Below are 22,472 nucleotides of genomic sequence, written 5' to 3' on the forward strand. Positions count from 1 at the left end.
TATAAGTATGATGCATTGAATTAGGCCAGAATTGTGCCAGAAGTGTCCGGAAGGTGACTGCATACATAGTCACTGTAAACATTGTTTGTGTGTCTCTTAACTTTCACCTCTATAATACCTCACTTTCTACTGCACCCTCTGATCCCTAAACCCAGTAATGAACTTTTCATCTCTCCCTCCATCTCACCTTTCCCTCACATATTTTCTTCCACATTTCACCTAGTGTCTCCAGACACACACGGCCACCTCACGGCCTCTCCTGCTCCCACCTACTAACACTCTCACTGCTTCTCCTCACTGCTGGAGATATCTCTCCAAATCCTGGTCCCCCTCACCACATCCCTAATGTCACTTCAAACCCTCATCCACAATCTAACACAAATTTCCGCACCCTCTCAAACCTCATACCCATTCACCCAGCCCCGCTCCCCCAGTCCCACTAACAGGAGCTCTATGGAACGCTCGCTCTGTCTGCAACAAACTATCCTACATCCATGATCTTTTCATCACTAATAAACTCTCTTTCCTCGCCATCACTGAAACCTGGCTCACTCCCTCTGACACAGCCTCTCCTGCTGCACTTTCATATGGCGGTCTCCAACTCTCTCACACCCCCGCCCCAGCAACAAGCATGGTGGAGGAGTTGGTTTGCTCCTGTCCGACCAATCCTCCTTTACACCAATTCCACTACCACCCTCTGTTACTCTCCCATCTTTTGAGGTGCACTCCGTATGCATCTACGCCCCCTCCAACCTTCAACTGGCTGTCATTTACCGCCCTCCAGGGCCAGCCACTGCCTTTTTTGATCATTTCACCACCTGGCTACTACACTTCCTTTCCACCGACATCCCCACCATCATTATGGGTGATTTCAATATCCCCATTGACACTTCCCACTCATCTGTCTCCAAACTTCTAACACTCGCTTCCTCCTTCGGCCTCACCTAATGGTCCTCTGCAGCTACTCACAAAGATGGCCACACGCTGGACCTCATCTTCACTCGCCTCTGTTCCCTATCCAACCTCTCTAACTCGCCTCTCCCCCTGTCTGACCACAACCTACTCACATTCTCTTCCCTCTCTTCGCCAAGTACGCAACCCCCCCTCCACAAACTTTCACACCCTCGCAGAAATATCAAACACATTGATTTACACGCCCTTTCTCAGTCCCTTCTCCCTCTCACAGACATTGCATTTCTACATGATGCAGATGCTGCTGCAACTTTATACAACACTACAATCTCTGCAGCTCTCGAATCAACTGCCCCCCTCACACACACCAAAACCCGCACAATCAACAGGCAACCCTGGCACACGAGGCAGACTAAAGAACTAAGACGGGCTTCCAGAATTGCTGAGCGCAGATGGAAAAGGTCTCATTTCACTGAGCACTTCATTGCATATAAAGAGTTCCTGACCACTTTCAAGTCCACACTCACTGCTGCAAAACAAACCTACTTCTCATCCCTCATATCTTCTCTCTCTCATAACCCTAAACAGCTATTCAACACTTTCAATTCTCTCCTCCGTCCTCCAGCACCACCTCCCTCTCCTCTCCTCTCAGCTGAAGACTTTGCCTCTTTCTTCAAGCAGAAGATTGACAACATCAGAGCAAGCTTTGGCCCACAAACACCACAGCCACTTCTCACAGCTACTCAGCCTTCTTCCTCCAAATCCAGCTTCTCCGCCATGACAGAAAACAATCTTTCCACTCTACTCTCAAGATCACATCTAACAACCTGTGCACTGGACCCGCTCCCATCCCACCTCATCCCCCAACATCACCGCAGTCCTCATCCCAGCCCTAACCCATCTCTTCAACCTATCACTAACAACTGGTGTATTCCCTTCATGCTTTAAACATGCCTCTATTACACCCATCCTCAAAAAGCCCTCCCTTGACCCATCCTCTGTGTAAAACTATCGCCCCATATCCCTTCTCCCCTATGCCTCAAAACTACTAGAACAACATGTCCATCTTGAACTGTCCTCATACCTCTCATCCTGCTCTCTCTTTGACCAGCTACAATCTGGCTTCTGACCGCATCATTCCACTGAAACTGCCCTAACTAAAGTCACTAACCACCAAAGCCAAGCAACACTACTCTATCTTCCTCCTACTGGACCTGTCCTCTGCCTTCGACACAGTAGACCATTCCCTCCTTCTACAGATTCTCTCATCTCTGGGCATCACAGACTTGGCCCTATCTTGGATTTCTTCATACCTAACCGACCGAACTTTCAGCGTGTCCCACTCTCACACCACTTCCTCATCTCGCCCCCTATCTGTCGGTGTCCCCCAAGGCTCAGTTCTTGGACCCCTGCTGTTCTCCATCTACACCTTCGGCCTGGGACAGCTCATAGAGTCCCACGGCTTCCAGTATCATCTCTATGCCGATGACACACAGATCTACGTCTCTGGACCTGACATTACCTCTCTACTAACCAAAATCCCACAATGTCTGTCTGCTATTTCATCCTTCTTCTCTGTGCGATTCCTAAAACGTAACATGGACAAAATAGAGTTCATTGTCTTTCCCCCTCCTCACTCATCTCCTCCAACAAGCCTTTCCATCAAACTTGATGGTTGCTCACTCTCCCCAGTCTTACAAGCACGTTGCCTTGGAGTAACCCTCGACTCTGCTCTATTATTCAAGCCACACATCCAAGCCCTCTTCAACTCATGCCGATTACAACTCAAAAATATCTCCTGAATCCGTGCTTTCCTTAACCAAGAATCAGCAAAAACATTAGTGCATGCCCTCATCATCTCCCGCCTTGACTACTGCAACCTCCTGCTCTCTGGCCTCCCTTCCAACACTCTTGCACCCCTCCACTCTATCCTAAACTCTGCGGCCCGCCTAATCCACCTCTCCCCTCGCTACTCCTCAGCCTCGCCACTATGCCAATCCCTTCACTGGCTTCCCATCACCCAACGACTCCAGTTCAAAACATTAACCATGACATACAAAGCCATGCACAACCTGTCTCCTCCCTACATCTGTGAACTAGTCTCCTGGTACCTACCTGCACGCAACCTCAGATCCTCACAAGATCTCCTTCTCTGCTCCTCTCTTATCTCCTCTTCCCACAATCGCGTCCAAGATTTCTCCCGTGCATCCCCCATACTCTGGAATGCTCTACCTCAGCACATTAGACTCTCACCTACCGTGGAAAGCTTCAAGAGGAACCTCAAGACCCACCTCTTCCAACAAGCCTACAACCTATAATAGCCCTCAGTCCAGTAGACCACTGCGCAACCAGCTCTGTCCTCACCTATTGTACCATCACCCATTCCCTGTAGACTGTGAGCCATCGCGGGCAGGGTCCTCTCTCCTCCTATACCAGTCTGTTTTGTACTGTTAATGATTGTTGCACGTATACCCTCTTTCACTTGTAAAGCGCCATGGAATAAATGGCGCTATAATAATAAATAATAATAATAATTTAAAGTAGTGAACAGGGTGGGCTTCCCAGTATACAGCAAAACCACACACTAGGAAAAGGACTCTAGACAGTTGGGTTGATAAATGATTGTTTTACTTTCCCAAAACGAACAATAAGAACCATTCATAAAACTGAAAGAACAGAACAACCTATTCACAATTCCAAAAGCCTACACCCCTATGCTGCGACAATCGTAATGGCGATTTATACCCCATGCTCACCAACTTTTTCCTAACCAAGGGACTGTCTAAAGAGTTGCCTACTACCTGGTAATCCCTCTGCGTAGCAGGAGTAATTGTGTGTGTGCGTGTGTGTTTGCGTGTGTGTGTGTGTGCGAACACAACTTACCAGTGTCGCATCACAAGAGCTTACAACTTATCTACCTAAAAATAGACAAAACCCATTACCCCCCCCCCGAATACCCTTGTTAGCTGAAGCCTCACAGATAAGGCAGATGATAAAGGTGGTGTCACACACAGCGACAACGACAACGCCGTCACTGCTACGTCACCATTTTCTGTGACGTTGCAGCGACGTCCCGTCGCTGTCGCTGTGTGTGACATCCAACGAGCTGGCCCCTGCTGTGAGGTCGCCGCTCGTTGCTGAATGTCCAGCTTCATTTTTTGGTCGTCGCTCTCCCGCTGTGACGCACAGATCGCTGTGTGTGACAGCGAGAGAGCGACGAAATGAAGCGAGCATGGAGCAGGAGCCGGCATCTGGCAGCTGCGGTAAGCTGTAACCAAGGTAAACATCGGGTAACCAAGGTGGTTACCCGATATTTACCTTAGTTACCAGCCTCCGCCACTCTCGCTGCCAGCGCCGGCTCCTGCTCTGTGCACATGTAGCTGCAGTACACATCGTGTAATTAACCCGATGTGTACTGTAGCTAGGAGAGCAGGGAGCCAGCGCTAAGCAGTGTGCGCGGCTCCCTGCTCTCTGCACTGTGACATGTAGCTGCAGTACACATCGGGTTAATTAACCCGATGTGTCCTGTAGCTAGGAGAGCAAGGAGCCAGCGCTCAGTGTGCGCGGCTCCCTGCTTTCTGCACATGTTGCAGCACTGTCGTTATGATCGCTGCTTCGGCTGCTGTGTTTGACAGCTAAGCAGCGATCATAACAGCGACTTACAAGGTCGCTGCTACGTCACAGAAAATGGTGACGTAACAGCGACGTCGTTGTCGCTGTTGTTTAGTGTGACCCCAGCTTTACAGTGTGAATGCAAACCAAACAGCTCATCAACACAGTCCTGGAAATCCTGTAAAGCAACACTCAATGCAAACATGTGTCGCTGTCCCTCTATGAGTTTAACTGTAAGTGACAATTTGACAGTGCAGAGGCAGCAAGTCTTATTGTCTATATAGTCGGCCTAACCAGAACAGATATATGTTTTGCTAAGAAAACAAAGTGTTGCGTGCATGCATCACTGTCTGGTCCCAGCCTACCGTACCCGGGTACTATTGTCGCAGGCGGAGGGGACGCGCTCGCTGCGCTCGGGTCCAGGGCTTCTGCTGCTGTTGCTCGGTGGCTCGAGCGGTGGGCCGGACCCGGGGACTCAAGCAGCGCTCCTCGCCCGTAAGTGAAAAGGGGTGGTTTGTTTAGGGAGATAGTTCGTGACGCCACCCATGGGTCGTGGTGATGATGGCACCACCGCTGCTGGTGACGGGGATCCCGGGAGCGATGGCAGGGAGCAGCTAGGATGCTATTCCCTCCATGGGTAGGGGTTGGTGATCCCGGGGCCCGGTGATGATGCGGGGAGACTGGATAGCTGGGGTGCAGGGTTGCAGGGGCAGCGCAGAGCGGTGCCGGATGTCACTGTTGTACTCACTCAGACAGAAGGTCACAAAGTCTCTGGTAAACCAAACTGCCGGATTGACGGGTCCCGCAGCCGGCTGCAGTGTCTTTGCTCTCCCTGGACAGGTGATGGTGGCTGTCTTACCCTGCACCTGTGTAGACTGTGTTGACTCCAATGGTTTCCCAACGGTAGTCCGCTCCCCGGCGTATAGGTACCGTAGGAGCCCTTTTGCCTGCAGGCGCTGACCCTTGGATCTCTAGCCTGTGGCAGTGGCTGTATATCCTCACGGTGTGGACTGTTGCCTTCTAGCGGGACTTGGGTGTTAGGAAACCCCTGGGGTTCCGGTCACTCTCGGATTTGACCGTTGTCGGCAGCTCCAAGCCTGGTCGGGGTCCGATGGCCCTGCCTGTGTGCTTAACTTCACTCCGCTCCCCGGTTCGGTACCGGTGGGCCACCGCCCAACCCCGGTCCTACGGTTCCGCAGAGATCCGCTATCTCCTGCAGACGACCACCAACGTCTGCCGACCTTGCTGTCAGTGCCTGGTCTCCTACCCAGGCACACGCAGACGTTTTACTCCTCTCACTTTCGCCTCCAAAACTAATCTGACTCCTTTTCCCGCCCCCAGGCCTGTGAACTTCTCGGTGGGCTGGGACAACCGCCTGGCTCCACCCCACCTGGTGTGGACATCAGACCCTGGAGGGAGGCAACAAGGGTTTTTGGTTGACTGGTGTAACTATCCAGGGAGGGGGGTGTGTGTGTTGTTATGTCTGTGACTACCTGGCTAGTCCAGGGCGTCACATTCCCCCTTGGTGAAATGCAGACTGTCCGCGGGCTGCCTGTCCATCACCGGTTTTATTTTGTTTCTGCAAAATATAAATTAACATGTAGACATTCAACATATGCATTTTTTTTCATTCTTCCCTTATGGGAGGCTCGGTACTTTAACGTTGCAAACGGTAAACATTTTTATTTAAACGGACGGGTTCATGTTCCTCCGCTCCCCCACCCAAGCAATCTACACTTTGATGCTGCCCCTAAGAAATGGGCAGCACCCCTTTACCCCAGTCCTGGTCCAGGCTGCCCGAGCGGGAATGAGTACGGTGTCTCGCACCCGGCTTGTATTTCAGGGGACCCCACGTCCAGGGGGACCCCTGACCCCCGGAGGATGGTCACCGGTCCTGGTGGTGACCGGACCCCAGCCTACTCTGCTGCGGGTCCTCCCTCCAATCTGCCTCTCCGGAAGCGGCAACGGATCACAGCCCACAAACTATTTACAAGACCACTAGTTCGTGGTTGGCCTGCAAGTACTTGGCCTTGTCCATGAGCAGTTTCTCACGTGGGCTGTTTTGGGTAATCACATTGATGGTCCCAACGGAGACAGCTTGTCTTACAACGGATGGCAATCAGGTGAGACTTCAGATTGATTAGGGTTCATTCAACGGAAAACAGGGTGCTGAGGGTCCCAACGGGGACAACTGGGTTGCAACGGTGGACCGCTGCCACTATTTGAGGTCGCCCTCCTCATAGGCCTCCTCCAACTCAACATCCGGACGGCACGGTGGGGGAGGGGACTGGGACCGCCTCTGGGCACTGCAGCCTACCCTCTGCTTGACATCCAGGGCAAACCAGCCCCTCTCCCCGCAATGTCGGGTGTAAGTCACTAAGTCGCCCAGTTGTAGATCGCGACCAGGATGACCAGTTGGCAGGTGAGAGTTCACGTCTTGGCGGGCCACGAATATCTCGGCCTCCAGGCCCGGTTCGTACACGAAGCCGTATACCCGCTGAGGGTCAAACCGCCTCACCTTGCCTTCATGCAACGGGCCCCGCACCCGAAAGGTGGCATTGCGGAGATTGTCCTTCTCCTTTATGACATGTGCCAGCACTTCGGCCTTCTGCTGCTCCCTAGAGGCAATTTCCTGGCCCAGCTGGCTCGGCTCCCTGTCCCAGTAAGGGGCGTTTGCATGCCCCTGCGCGCGGGTTGGACCCCGCTGGATTTCGCCCACACCGGCCACGACCGGTAATCTCTTGTGGGGGTCCTGCGGTGACGTGGCCTGGGCTCCTTTGCAGCGACGACCCGGCGCAGCCTCACCCGAGGAGTGGGGTTCAGGGACAGCAGGCCTCACCCGCTGGGCCTTCCGGTTCATGGCTTCAACCTCTCCAGTAGCCGGACGGACTGCCGGGGCCGGGACGGTCTCAGGTGCAGCCGCTTCCGGGGCCGACGGCTTCTTTTCGCGGACGGGCACCTCCCGCGGGATCTTCCATGGCAGCAGGAGGGATGCGGGCCATTCACAGACAACGCCTACAGGCTGGTCCTCCAGGGTGGACGGACTGGGTTCCGCTGCTGGTGTCGGGGACAGCGAGCCTAGTGGTGAGGCGGCAACAGCCGATGCGGGTGGCGGGGGAGGCAGCAGGGTGAGCGGGCGCAGACCGGGCCCCTCAGCCGCAGCAACCGGTCCTTCAGGGACACAGGGGCGTGGGTCGTCTACCCGCTCCTCCAGCACTGTCTCCACCTCGTGTCTCCGCACGGCCGCCGCTACCTCCTCCATTTCAGCCACCCACCGCTCCATCAAGAATCGGACTTGGGCCTGCAGGCGGCAGCACATTTGCGCGGTCCGGGCCTCCACCCACGCCGCTGTTCCTGGCGTGGGCTCCAGGATCTCTGCATGGCCGGACGGGACGGACATGTCAGCGCTTGTGCTTCCAGGAACTGGATGTATCGCAGAGTCCTGGCGTCCCTGCTCTTTATCCCTGCGGTTACATCAGGCAGATCCTCACCCGCCCCCCCTTGGTTCTTTCTAGCACTTCCTTCTGCTGGGGGGCGGGGCTTCGTTTTCGCACCTTCCCTGCTCAGGGAAGACGCTCGAGTGGGAAATCTTCGCGCCAAAGATGGCGGAACTTCAAATTTTTCGGCCAGACGCCGCCGGCGGGGACTGCAAGGCGCACTTCTACGGGTAGGTAGATTGGTTCTATCCTGTTCGCAGATGCCAAGTTGTCGCGGGCGGAGGGGACACGCTCGCTACGCTCGGGTCCGGGGCTTCTGCTGTTGCTGCTCGGTGGCTCAAGCGGTGGGCCGGACCCGGGGACTCGAGCAGCGCTCCTCACCCGTGAGTGAAAAGGGGTGGTTTGTTTAGGGAGATAGTTCGTGACGCCACCCACGGGTCGTGGTGATGATGGCACCACCGCTGCTGGTGACTGGGATCCCGGGAGCGATGGCAGGGAGCAGCTAGGATGTTGTCCCCTCCGTGGGTAGGGGTTGGTGATCCCGGGGCCCGGTGATGATGCGGGGAGGCTGGATAACTGGGGTGCAGGGTTTCAGGGGCAGCGCGGCACGGTGCCGGATGGCACTGTTGTACTCACTCAGACAGAAGGTCACAAAGTCTCTGGTAAACCAAACGGCCGGATGGACGGGTCCCGCAGCCGACTGCAGTGTCTTTGCTCTCCCCGGACAGGTGATGGTGGCTGTCTTACCCTGCACCTGTGTAGACTGTTGACTCCGATGGTTTCCCAACGGTAGTCCGCTCCCCGGCGTATAGGTACCATAGGAGCCCTTTTGCCCGCAGGCGCTGACCCTTGGATCTCTAGCCTGTGGCGGTGGCTGTATATCCTCACGGTGTGGACTGTTGCCTTCTAGCGGGACTTGGGTTTTAGGAAACCCCTGGGGTTCCGGTCACTCTCGGATTTGACCGTTGTCGGCAGCTCCAAGCCTGGTCGGGGTCCGATGGCCCTGCCTGTGTGCTTAACTTCACTCCGCTCCCTGGTTCGGTACCGGTGGGCCACCGCCCAAACCCGGTCCTACGGTTCCGCAGAGATCCGCTAACTCCTGCAGACGACCACCAACGTCTGCCGACCTTGCTGTCAGTGCCTGGGCTCCTACCCAGGCACACGCAGACGTTTTACTCCTCTCACTTTCGCCTCCAAAACTAATCTGACTCCTTTTCCCGCCTCCAGGCCTTTGAACTCCTCGGTGGGCGGGGCCAACCGCCTGGCTCCACCCCACCTGGTGTGGACATCAGACCCTGGAGGGAGGCAACAAGGGGTTTTGGTTGACTGGTGTAACTATCCAGGGAAGGGGATGTGTGTGTGGTGTTATGTCTGTGACTACCTGGCTAGTCCAGGGCGTCACACTATGGTGTCCAGTTGCCATAAATACAGACTTTACGCTCCTCTCACGGTAAACAATATAGACAGCACCGGAAGAATGTCGGTCAGTGGCACAGGATGCTGCTCACAGGCGTTACGGTCCTTCTTACCAAACTCCAACACGACTCCCCTTACAATTGACCGAAGTGTTTCCGCGGGGGCTCCTTGCTGTAACACACACCTTTAGCTTTTCCTTCTGTTCATAGACAGCATCTCCTCCGCTCTCCAAGTCCACAGCCGAAGACTGTTTTGCTATTGCTACAGTGACCAGACAAAGGCAGATGCAAACAAACAGCTGCCCCTTGTGTGTAGTGTGCCACAATGCATGCAATGAATGGCAAATAAGCATGTTGCATTGACAGTGGATAAAGCTGATCAATACACCCTCACGCTATCAATTCATGTGACACTTGTGACAAATGTGACACTTCATGGACAAAGTACTCTAAAGGCCACTTTACACACAGATAAATCTGCAGCAGATCTGTGGTTGCAGTGAAATTGTGGACAATCAGTCCCAGGTTTGTGGCTGTGTACAAATGGAACACTATGTCCATGATTTCACTGCAACCACAGATCTGCCAAAGATTTATCTCTGTGTGTAAAGTGGCCTTAAGTAGTGAGTTTTTAGCCTCTACTTAGAGATTGGTGAAAAATCTTACAGATGACATGACTTGGGTGATCCTTTGCGATGTCAAAAAAGCCCCAGGCTAAACAAGGCTTACAGTCCATGTGACCTGCAGAGCCACCACGACTTCTGCTCAGAGGCAGAGTTGTGGCTGAGGATTCAGTTGTTGACGTGCTTCCAGTACTTTGTCTCTGTCCAGGAAGACGCAACGTAACCTCGTCATCAGTAGCATCCTCCTCCACCTCCTCTGCTGACCTCATCGACTGGCTGACTTTGGTTTGAAAGTAAGTGGGGTCTCCAACCTCATCATCACCCTGTGTGTTTTCACTCCCCTTGTCCTGACTCCTCCGAGCCAAGCTCTTCCTCCCCTGACCGAATAGTAAAGTTGTCGTTCCAATCAGGTATCTGAGTCTCCTCAGCATGTTCCCCATTGTCTCCACCAGGATAATTTACAGTTTGGGAATGAGGGTGTACATTATGATTAGCACCTTCTTCATCGGGTCCTGGATCCGACTTATAAAGCTTCTGGGCATCAGTACAGATCATTTCCTTGTCTGGACTCACTGCAGCTTTGGGGCAGACCTCTGATTCCCAGGCTATTGTGTGACTGAACAGTTCTGCAGACTCAACCATCTCTGTTACCCCATACTCAGCAGGGCTGGTGGAAACTTGAGAGCTGTTAGGAAGCAAGTGCGATTGGGTTGACACCACAGAGGAATGTAGTATTTGGGATATTGAACTTGAGGTGGAGGAGAGGCCACTTTATGGAGCACTTGAGATCCATTGAAGCAGCTGCTGTTTTGCTGGCTCATCTACATTTGTTAGCGATGGTCGTGTCCAGGAAAAAAGGGATCATAGATTATCCACGGGAAGAAGTACACCTGTTATTTTGGCTGGTAGTTGGTGTTCCGAAACGGTGCCTCCGTAAACGCAAGCAGACTGCTGCGGTTCCAGTTGCGCCCAGGCGTCACCTGCCATTTTGGGCTGTGCCTCGGGTTGTCCAGCTGGCTGCTTTCTCCTCCACGTCTAAGTGTGGAGAGGTGGCTAGTGCGCATGCGTGTGCCGATTTACCCCAGCCGCAGCCTAAGTCCACTGTTTTGCCTAGTGAGTATGCTCAGCCTGACTGTGCCATTCCTGACTGAGGCTAAGTCCTCAGTTCGGGCTACAGCGCATGCTCCCACACTTACTGCGAAAAGCCTCTTTGCACAGGTACTTGGACTCCATGCCGTGTCTCAGTCCTGTGTTGTGCCTAGACAGCATGCTGAAGCTGATAGTCTTTTTTCTGAGACTGTTGTTCATGCTACTGAGCATGCTCAGGCACTTACTGCATCAGAGTCTAGGTCCGGGAATGAACTCTTTGGCCCTGCCCTGTCAGGTGTCCTGATGACGTGGCCAGGCCACTCCAGACTGGCTTGCAGAGGCCCGACCCTATGACTTGTCACCTCATTATTGTTGGTCAGACGATGACTGGTGAGGTGTTTGGGTCGTGGCTGCCATGAGGTCATCATTGAAGTGGCGGTTCCAAATAGGCCGCTGGTTATGCCACTGATGACGTGTCACTCTGCTTTTGTCTCCAGGAGGTGCATTGTGGTTCACCCTGGGTTGGGGCGGACCCAGGTTATAAAAGGGGCTGGAGCTAACAAGGAGGTGCGCAGTCTTCTATTATGCTCAGAAAGAGCACACCTCCATGTGTTGAACCCATTGCGGCTTTAGGCCAGAGGTAGGCAGAGATAGGGCGTCGGTGCAGGCCATCACCACAGTTGGTAACGCAGAATGGTTAAGACCAGTTCCTGTCCTACCAGTCCTGTTAGTGCAGCCCAGTGGCATTAACTGGGCTGCTGCTGCTGATGCACCTGGTGTCCACAGGTGTGGCCCCTACGCACACGGACAGCGTACCCAATGGCCCCTGTGTTGTTAACTGGGAGTTCCTGTGCTGGGTGTGTGGACCCTGTGACGCTAACAGGGTTCCCAGTCTCCAGATCCGAGTGTCGTCTAACTCGGTTCAGGCTACTATTAGTTTCATAGCCACCCAGCTCTGTATCCTCCGCCTAACCTTCGTGTTGCCAGCATCTCCTTTTCCATCTGTGAGCATGGTGGACCCCGACTGGCGATTGGGATATATACCACCTTATCCTAATCTGCCAGTCCCCCCGTAACAGATGGTGTTTCTTCAGCAGATGTTACTGTTGCTTAACCACCAAACCCACGGACACAAACTTTTTTATACTTTCCAACACACCTGTTCCACTTTCCACCAGCATATGGCCTTTTGCCACTCATTTTGTATATTTACTAATTTGCAACTCTGCAGGGACACCATAGTCAACGCTGTCTCAGCACAGCAGCCAGCCCTCGGTCCCTCAGATGTAGACAAGTAAAAGACCATTTCCTACTAGCCATGACAAAATGTTGTGATTCACTCTGTGCAGCACTGGTGTTTAGTGGAAAAGCCGAGCTAAGATTACGTACCTGCTTCTGCTGATACTCCTGCATATGTGCGTCCCTTTGTACGGCAGGATTTATTTTGCCAATTTTTGTCTTGTACCGGGGATCTAACAGTGTGGCAAACCACGAGTCAACATTACTTCGAATTAGGACAATCAAAGGGTCATGTTGTAGGTAGTGCAGCAAGAAGGCGCTCATGTGTCTTGCGCATCAAGGAGGAACAAGTCCTTGCTGTGTTGGTTGCGGAGAGGTGAGAATCATGCCTCCTTCCTCTGCCCTCTCCCCCCAACCTCGCACAACCGAAATGTGAGCAAGCTCTTCCTCATCTGCTCAGTCTTCCATGCCCATCACCAGTTCGTCCTCCATTTCTTACTGGGCTCTTACACCTTCCTCAACAGTTAGGCTGATACTATGCGCCCTTGTTAATCCATCTCCCCCACTGTCCCATGCCTGCCACCTTGGTGCTACTGACCGTCTGGACCTTGTAGATGTTGTTATCTCTTGCGCATATGACTCCTCCTTTACTTCCTCCCATTCCTCTTGTCCCACCACCTGACTATGAATGATGTTTAGAGTGTGCTCCAGCATGTAATGACCGGAATTGTTATGCCAATGATGCCAACGTCAGCGCCAAACATCTTCGTCACCATTTGTAAACTTCGAAGAAGGGTGCATAGGTCCTTGATCTGAGACCACTCCAGCAGCGTGATCTGCCCCACCTCTGGATCTCTTTAGCCCAGGCTATACGTCATAACTATTGCAGCAGGGCTCGCCGGTGCTGCCACAGACACTGCAACATGTGCAGATTCAATTTCCAGCGTGTCGGCACATCGCATTTCAGGCGGTGAACCGCCAGACCGAAAGACTTCTGGAGCGATGCAAGTTGTTGAGCTGCTGGGTGTGAATGGTGGAAGTGAGCACATAGCAAGCGTGCTCGCTGCAGAGTGCCTTATAGGCCGGGATGGTGGTTTAAAAATTGCTGGACAAACAGGTTCAACACGTGAGCCATACAAGGCACGTGTGTCACATTGCCCTGACAAAGGGCCGCACCCAGGTTTGCATCATTGTCGCACACGGCTTTTAAGTCACCACCGGAGTCCGCTCCATCAATTTGTACTCCAGTCGCCAGGTGACAACGTGTTCCTTTCGTAGATAGTGATGATGGGAAAGGAGTCGATGGCTTTCTATCCCCCTCTTTTTTTGCTCGGATCTGCACTCCCCCCATTTGGCACAGGTGATTTTAATCAGCAGGAGGCTACAAGAGGGGTCAGCCTTTTTTTGCTCCCAGTCCACATATGGGAGCCAGTGGGAGGTGAGTGTGCAGCTCCTCTCACTGAGTGCTGGTACTGTGTAGTGGCCGCTGTTGTGGTGGTTTCGTGACAGTGGAGCAGTGCGGCCTGGAGCCTTGGGGGCTTTGCCTTGCAGCATGGGTGCTGTGAGGCACCAGGTCGCCTGCCCTGCTGGTGCTTTGTCGCTGCAGCAGTGGTTGGTGCACAGTGCCGCACTATAAAGGTTTAGGTTAGGGACCCACTCAAGAGGTTTGCCGTGAAGTGGCAGTGGGCTTAATACAATCTGATCAGAATAGTAACAAAAGAACCTCATGTTCTGTTTATTAATTTTTTGCCTAGCAGCATTAGATCATTGTATTTTTTTGGGATGTGCGATCCATGTCTTTTTCTTTATAGCATGTTATACAACATTCTATCCCCCTCTTTTTTTGCTTGGATCTGCACTCCCCCCATTTGGCACAGGTGATTTTAATCAGCAGGAGACTGCAAGAGGGGTCAGCCCCTTTTTTTGCTCCCAGTCCACATATGGGAGCCAGTGGGAGGTGAGTGCGCAGCTCCTCTCACTGAGTGCTGGTACTGTGTAGTGGCCGCTGTTGTGGTGGTTGAATAGCCAATAGCAGCGGAGGGGCGGAGATGAGCAGCATGTAAACATCCTGCCCACCTCCTTCCTTCCGTATAGCCGCCGGCGGCAGGTAGATGTTCCTCGCTCCTGCGGCTTTACACACAGCGATGTGTGCTGCCGCAGGCACGAGGAACAACATCGTACCTGTCGCGGCAGCGTAATTATGAAAACGTCGGAGCCTACACCGATGATACGATAACGACGCTTTTGCGCTCGTTAATCGTATCATCTAGGATTTACACACTACGATGTCGAAAGTGGCGCCGGATGTGCGTCACTTTCGATTTGACCCCACCGACATCGCACGTGTGATGTTGCAACGTGCAAAGCCGCCCTAACACTTAAATTGTACCAGCAAGAAACAAGAACTGACAAATTTCCATTGATGGAAAAATATAAAAGTTTTTGGGATTCAGAAAATGGCGACACAAAGCAATTTTTTCTATTTTATAAAGATCATCATTTTTCTTTCACGACTAGATTATTGAAACCTCTCCTAATTTTGGTATTTCTGCACCCGTACTGGGCTGAGGAGCAGCAGTGCCAGGTCAGCTTTATGGGGTAATAAATGCTGTAAATGCAAAAAGTGATTTCAGTAACAATAAAACAGAAGAATCTTTGCAGGTTTGCTATCGCTATAATTGCTCTGACCCGGAGAATAATTTTTCTGGGTAAATTTTACCACAGAGTAAACTCTGTAAGAGCAAGATTCTTTATTCCATGCGCCCCCCCCCCCCTTATCCCCCCTCTCAAAAAAAAAGGTGGACTTACACTTTTTTCCCCCCATTTTTTTTTTTTGTTTAATTTTATTTTTTTGTTCCTTTTTTCCACTACAACATGTACAATAGTCACATATTTCATTTATGAAATTCCCCACAATGAAGTGCACATGCCGCCCTGGTTCCTGACCATTCTCTGGCTGCAGAAGGAAATTATTAGCAAGTTATTGCTGCTGCAATGTACACCATCACCGGCCGCAGTGCGGATACTACACCTGATCACTGTGCCCATTGATTGCTATGAAAGACTCCTGCGTTGATAGGAGGGGCTGCTGATAAGTCTTTGGATTTACCAAGAAAAAAAAGAGATAGGATGATGAAACTTTACATTTATTCCATATACTCTCCACTGATGTCAGCACACTTCTTACATCGGTATTCTAGGTTCTGTATGCCTAGCAAAAAAGTAGAATTTCGGTTGTGCCTCAAACCAGACATCCATACCAGCCATGGCATCAGAAATGGTGTGAAATTTGATACCCTTGAGGTAGTTCTTCAGGTTTGGAAACAGATGATAGTTGGAGGGAGCTAGATCTGGTGAATAAGGTGGGTGGTCAACCAGCTGCAAACCTAGCTCTGCCAGTTTTGCCTTGGTCACTTGTGCAGTGTGAGCGGAGGTGTTGTTGTGACGCCCTGACGGGTCAGGTAGTCACACTTAGGCCCCCGCATAACACCCTTCCATCACCTAGGTTACACACAGCCAACCAGAAACCCTAGTCACCTCCCCCAGGAAAAGACAGGCACATGAGTGGGCGAGACCAGACGGAAGGAAACGCCCACCTAGGGGTCTGGAGAGCCCGGGTCAGGAAAAACAGGAGTTGAAGTTTAGCTTTGGAGTGGAGTGGAGTGAGTCCAGGCCTGTGCTATAGGCCTGAGGCTGAACTGACAGGTGTCAGGGTCGGAGCCCTGACACATTGGCTAGGTGGCAGACCGTGGGCCCGTAGCTAGCAGGAGACGGGAAGACAGCTCGCAGAACCGAGGTGGACCGGGGCAGGGTTGGAGCCCGCTGGAACCGACATCGGGGACCCGACCGGAAGCCGTGCACAGAGCAGTGCAGTGTTATTAATGACCCGTAGTTCCCAGCGCCATTGATTTTAGTGTAAGCAGGTTTTTGCGGCAAATCACTGTAAAGTGCGGGGTTAAAAATTCTCATCAAAACATAGTCTGTGACGTTCCCTGGGTCACATTTCGTGATTGTAAATGTGACGGTGCAAATTCCTTTATTGGACGGACGGACACACACACACACACTCAGCTTTATATATTAGATTATACACCCTACATATGCCCTGTACATGTCACGTATAGTGTGTAATGTAATGTAATTCTGAATATTGACCTGCCATATCCTAAAGGTGTGTAATATGCGCTCTGTTAGGATTTCACTTGCTGATTCGAGTAGTTGTCACCTGATCACTCACATGCGATTTGCAATGTGTGGTCATCTGCCGAATGACGTCTCCTCCTGTTTCTCTCAAATTGAAAATGATAACAATGAGAGACGCAGGAGGAGACGTCATTCAGCAGATGACCCCGAGTCTGCAAATCACTTGTGAGTGATTTCATTGGCAAATTAAATCCTAACAGTGTGTATTACACATTTTGTGGGTTCGACCAGTCAATGTGCAGCAGAGCAGGGAGACGCCATTGGGCACTGAGGATCACGCTTACGTTTTCATGAAATATCTAATGTTTTCATCCCTTGTCCAAGGCATTGCACTATTTGTTGCTTTTTGGCAGCAGAGAGATCCTTTTTCTTTCTCATATCACTTGAAAACTGTGGCCTGCTTAATATTGTGCAACATCCTGTTTTCCTTTTATTGGGCTCACCTGGAAACTAATTATCACAGGTATCGGAGATTGATTTCAGTGATCCAAAGAACCCTGAAGCACAATTCCATCAATGAGTTTCATTTAAGAGAAAAAAAAATGAATCGGCATGACACTTAAATCCAATTTGCATAATTTGGAACATGGGGTAGATGCTGTCAGTGCACCCTGCCAGAACGCTGTACACCTCTGCCTGCTAAGGTATTCACTATAATGGGTGATCCTGCACTGAGCTGTACAATTTATGATCCTCTCCATATGCTGCTGCCTTCTGCTGATCTTACATAATTGTGCTTTAGCCTTACTGTATATCACTGCTCTCTTCTGCTTATTATGACGTTTAATATGACGTGTTTTTATATATATATATATATATATATATATATATATATATATATATACAGGGCTGTATTTTGGCTTCATGCTGCCCTAGGCACTTTAAGTGGTTGCGCCCCTTAGTGATAACATAAAACTGAGTTTTCGCACACGACATCTGTTTAAGGCAGATGTACTCTGTAAAACACTTTAAAAAGTATCAATGAGAAATGAAGGGCACTAACCCCTCAAATGGGGATCACCACAGGCACATCAAAACATAGCAGAAGTATAAAATATTCCCACCACACCGTCCTCACTTATATACTGTGACTGTCACACTGCCCCTAATAAACTAAAACACCACACTGTCCTCACTTATAAGTTATACCCACCACACCTTCCTCGATTATGAAATATGATCTGTACATTGCGAGGGAGCAGCATGATGTGAGGACAATGTCCCATGCATACTGTCCCCTCCTCACAATGTCCCATGCATACTGCCCCCTCCTCACAATGTCCCATGCATGCTGCCCCCTCCTCACAATGTCCCATGCATGCTGCCCCCTCCTCACAATGTCCCATGCATGCTGCCCCCTCCTCACAGTGTCCCATGCATGCTGCCCCCTCCTCACAGTGTTCCATGCATGCTGCCCCCTCCTCAGTGTCCCATGCATGCTGCCCCTTTCCATGAGCTCCTAATGCTGCCTTCCTCTCTTCCATAATGACACCTCCATGTTGCCCCACTCATGCTAAGACCTCCACACTAACGCTTATGCTGAGACCCCCCCCCCCCCACACACACACACACTACTCCACTCTTGATATTGGCTCCCCTACATTGCTCCACTCCATACTGATCCCACACATGCTGCCCCTTCTCCATAATGAGCTCCCAATGCTGCCCCCCTCTTATTCTGAGTCCTTACACTCCCCCCACCCAATCGATTTTGTCATTGCACTATCCCTCAACCCTTGTCCTCTGTCTCTAGCATTTAGCCCCTCTCTCCCCCAGCATCAGCCTCTATCTTCCCTCAGCATCAGCCTCTATCTTCCCTCAGCATCAGCCTCTCTCCCCCAGTCTCCCCAAGCATCAGCCTCTATCTTCCCTCAGCATCAGCCTCTCTCCCCCAGTCTCAGCCTCAGTCTGTCCCAGTCTCCGCCTCAGCCTCCCTCCAGCCTCCCCCAGTCTCAGCCTCTGCCTCCCTCCAGTCTCAGCCTCTGCCTCCCTCCAGCCTCCCCCCACTCTCAGCCTCTGCCTCCCTCCAGCCTCTCCTCAGTATCAGCCTCTGCACCCCCTCGCATGCGCAGATCTCCGGTCTGCATTAGAGACACCCCCACGCTCCTTATGAATCTTCAGCTCTGCGAGCACTTACCTGCTCCAGTGCCCGCCGCCATCTTCCTGGCTCACGTGAGTATCTTCTTCTGACACCGGCTTCCATTGCGGCGTCCTGCTGTGAGCTCTGCATGTGATGTCCACACAGCAGTGGACGCAGCACAGAGGAAGGAGCGGATTGTCGCGCGCCTGTGACCCCGGAAGTGCAGGCGTCGGCAGTTCCAGGGTCAATCAGCTCCCTGTGCTCGGAGACCGCAGTGTGTTTGCATTCGCGTCTTAATTGACGCGGACACAAATAAAAGGAGGTGCGCCTCTTCCCCCCTCCCCCCTCCGAAAACACAGCGGATTTAATCGACTGTATAACGGAGGGGGACAGGATCTGTAAAAAAAAAAAAAATAACATTTTTTTTTTTTTTGCTGCCAGAAGGTGCCGACCCAACATTTGTTCTATGTTCCCATCATATATCTTCCACCCACCATGGATCAGAACCTCTAGATTCTGGCCACCAGAATAAATGCTATGTGCAGCTGCAAAACTGTCAGGAACATGTCCATAGTGAGGTAAAGTAAGGTAAATCCTTGTTTTATTCCTCCATCTCACAGTAGTTGGGTTATTACCCATAGGGTAGGATGCATAATGGTCCATGTAAGTAAAGTGTTCCCGATTCTCGTTTTTTGGGCAACCATAAAAAGTGATTAAACAATATTTTATTTTATGCTTTTGGGTGTTGTTTAGTTTTCATAACTTTTTTTGAGAAGTATTGATATCAAATTTTACATAACTATATTTGGAAGAGGAGTAACTAAAAGTAGGTAAAGTGGATCTATTACCAGATATCATGATACAATCTACATACAATTGCATGCAAAAGTTTGGGCACCCCTGGTCAAAATTACTGTTATTGTGCACAGTTAAGCAAGTTGAAGATGAAATGATCTCTAAAATGCATAAAGTTAAAGATGACACCTTTATTTGTATTTTAGGCAACAAAAAAAGTATATATCTTTTACATTATTAAATCAAAAAAGGAAAATGGGCTGATGTAAAACTTTGGGCACCCTGCATGGTTAGTACCTTAGCGGCTGCCATTTACATGCTTGTAATGTTGCATGTTTACTGTTTTTTTTGTTACAGCTCAGTTTTTTGGTGTTTTTGTCTGCTATCTTGCTTCATTGCAAGTTGGGGGCGCAGCCCTCCTTATACTGAGGCTGAACAACCAATTGCTTCCCACTTTGCTGTGTATTTAATCTGGGACCCAGCTGACCACTTGCCACCATTCACATTGGAGTTTTTGATAGACACAAGTCAGGTATATATAATGGTTTTAACTTTAGCTGGTTAGGGACCGTCCCAGATGGGTACACCTTGACGAGGTGGGACGGCTTCTTACGTTTTTGCAAAAATGTACGGTATATACTAAGTACCCTGTTATTAAGCACTTGCATTTTATTCATTATTATTCAGGGTATTTTTCATAGAATTTTTCTCTTTAGTTTTTTCATGGTTAGTACCTAGTAGCATCCCCTTTGGCAAATATCACAGCTTGTAACCGCTTTTTGTAGCCAGCCAGGAGACTTTCAATTCTTGTTTGTGGTATATTCATCCAATTCTTCCTTGGAAAAATCTTCCAGTTCGGTCATATTCCTGGCTCGTCTTGCATGCACTGCTCTTTTGAGGTCTAGCCACAGATTTTCGATGCCGTTCAGATAAGAGGACTGTGAGGGCCATTGTAAAACTTTCAGCTTGAGCTTTTTGAGGTCATCTATTGTGGATGTTGACATGTGTTTAGGAGAATTATCCATTTTTTTCCAGTTTTTTTTACTGAGGGGGTTATGTTTGCTTCAAAAAATTAGTTGAAATTTCATTGAATCCATTCTTCCCTCTAACAGTGAAATGTTCCCTTAAAAGAGTAGTACATGTAAGACGACCCACAAATGGGCTGCTAAATGTGAAAGATGAAAATACATTTGTTTCTTTTGCCTAAAATACATAGGAAATGTGTCATCTTTAACTTTTTTGCCTTTTAGAGATCATTTCATCTTCAACTTGCCTGACTGTTCACAATAACAGTAATTGTAACCAGGGGTGCCCAAACTTTACTGTGCCACTGTATATATATACATATATATGTATTCCTGAATGTTTTGAAAATGATTTTATAAGTCTAGATCTTGCTGGACTCATAAAATGCTGTTTTAAATTTGAGAATGACAGACATTTTGACTTTGATTTCCATGGTAAGTGTACCAATCTCATCAGATTTAAGAGGACTAATTAACATATTACTGTATTAATGCACTGTATAATGTATTAGTGCACTGCAATAATGCTAACAGATCCAAAGTAAAAGGTATTTTCCCACTTTAGACATTTGTGACATATCTACACGGTATATTGGAATTTGGAGGGCATCTATCAGACAGTTAAGGCCGCTTTACACGCAACGACATCGCTAACGAGATGTCATTGGGGTCATGGAATTCGTGACGCACATCCGGCATTGTTGATATCGTTGACACGTCGTTCTAATCTCAAATATTGTTGCTGTTGCAGGACGCAGGTTGTTCGTCGTTCCTGCGGCAGCAAACATCGCTATGTGTGACACCGCATGAACGAGGAACCACATCATACATGCAGACATCGGCAAAGAGGAAGGAAGGAGGTGGGCGGGATGTTCCGGCCGCTCATCTCCGCCCCTCCGCTTCTATTGGGCGGCTGCTTAGTGACGCCGCTGTAACGCTGAACGAACCTCCCGCTAAAAATGAGGCGGTTCGCCCGCCACAGCGACGTCGCTAGGCAGGTAAGTATGTGTGATGGGGACTAACGATGTTGTGCGCCACAGGCTGCGATTTGTCCATGATGCACAAACGATGGGGGCAGGTGCGATCGGCAGCGGCATCCCTAATGATGTCGCTGCGTGTAAAGTGCCCTTTATGAGACATCTTGTAGATAGGTAATAAATATTTAAGGTGTGAATATCTTTTTATTAAACAGTTTACTGTTTAAAGGGGTTTTCTTTGAGTTAAAACACTTTTAATCTGAAAAGTTGTTTGTGTTAAAGAATGTTTAAATGCATTTTATCTTGCTGTTGAGTTTTTCCTGCTCCCATTATCCGGGGCACATGCCTCTTATTTGCTTTCAGGTATGTGGTTGAGTCGCCAGTGCAGCTTACTACAATTAGAACTTTACATTGTGGCGTCCTGTTCCCACCATCTTTATCTTCCAATTATACCTCCTTGCTCTGTTACTCCCACGATACCTCCATTTTCTATCTATATCCACCCGATACATCTCTTACTACACGAATATAATTCATTCCCTTACAGCTCCTTGTACCAGGTGCACCTTTCCATGTGTGATGGGCTGGAGTCTACTGAATCGGTGCATGGTTTGGAGCTACTGCGAGTTAAGTACAATAACTATGAAAGATGACCCTCCTCTACATGATTGTGCAGAGACTTTAATGGAAAGAGACTACACTTGGGTAAAAACTACTGCAAGGCAAGACCAGTAGCCCAGGATGTTAGTCCTGTCCCATGTACAATATGTGATGGATCATGTGGTGCATATTGGGGCAGTGGCATTAGTCTAGTAAAAATATATGACTGACAGACATAACATTACTATCACAAGACCCACTGACACGCAAAAAAAATAAAATTGGATTAACTCTTTAATTCCTTGCCATTTGTATCATTAACGACAGCAGTCCAAAATTATAATAGACCTACAGAATGAACAGGATATAAAGAAGAGCACACAGACACAATGAATAGAGTTTATTCATTTTTATTGTCATTATCAAATGTAGTATAATTTAATCATCCAGTGCAATTTATAGGAT

This window comes from Anomaloglossus baeobatrachus, unplaced genomic scaffold, assembly GCF_048569485.1.
Source record: "Anomaloglossus baeobatrachus isolate aAnoBae1 unplaced genomic scaffold, aAnoBae1.hap1 Scaffold_807, whole genome shotgun sequence".
Lineage (NCBI taxonomy): Eukaryota > Metazoa > Chordata > Amphibia > Anura > Aromobatidae > Anomaloglossus > Anomaloglossus baeobatrachus.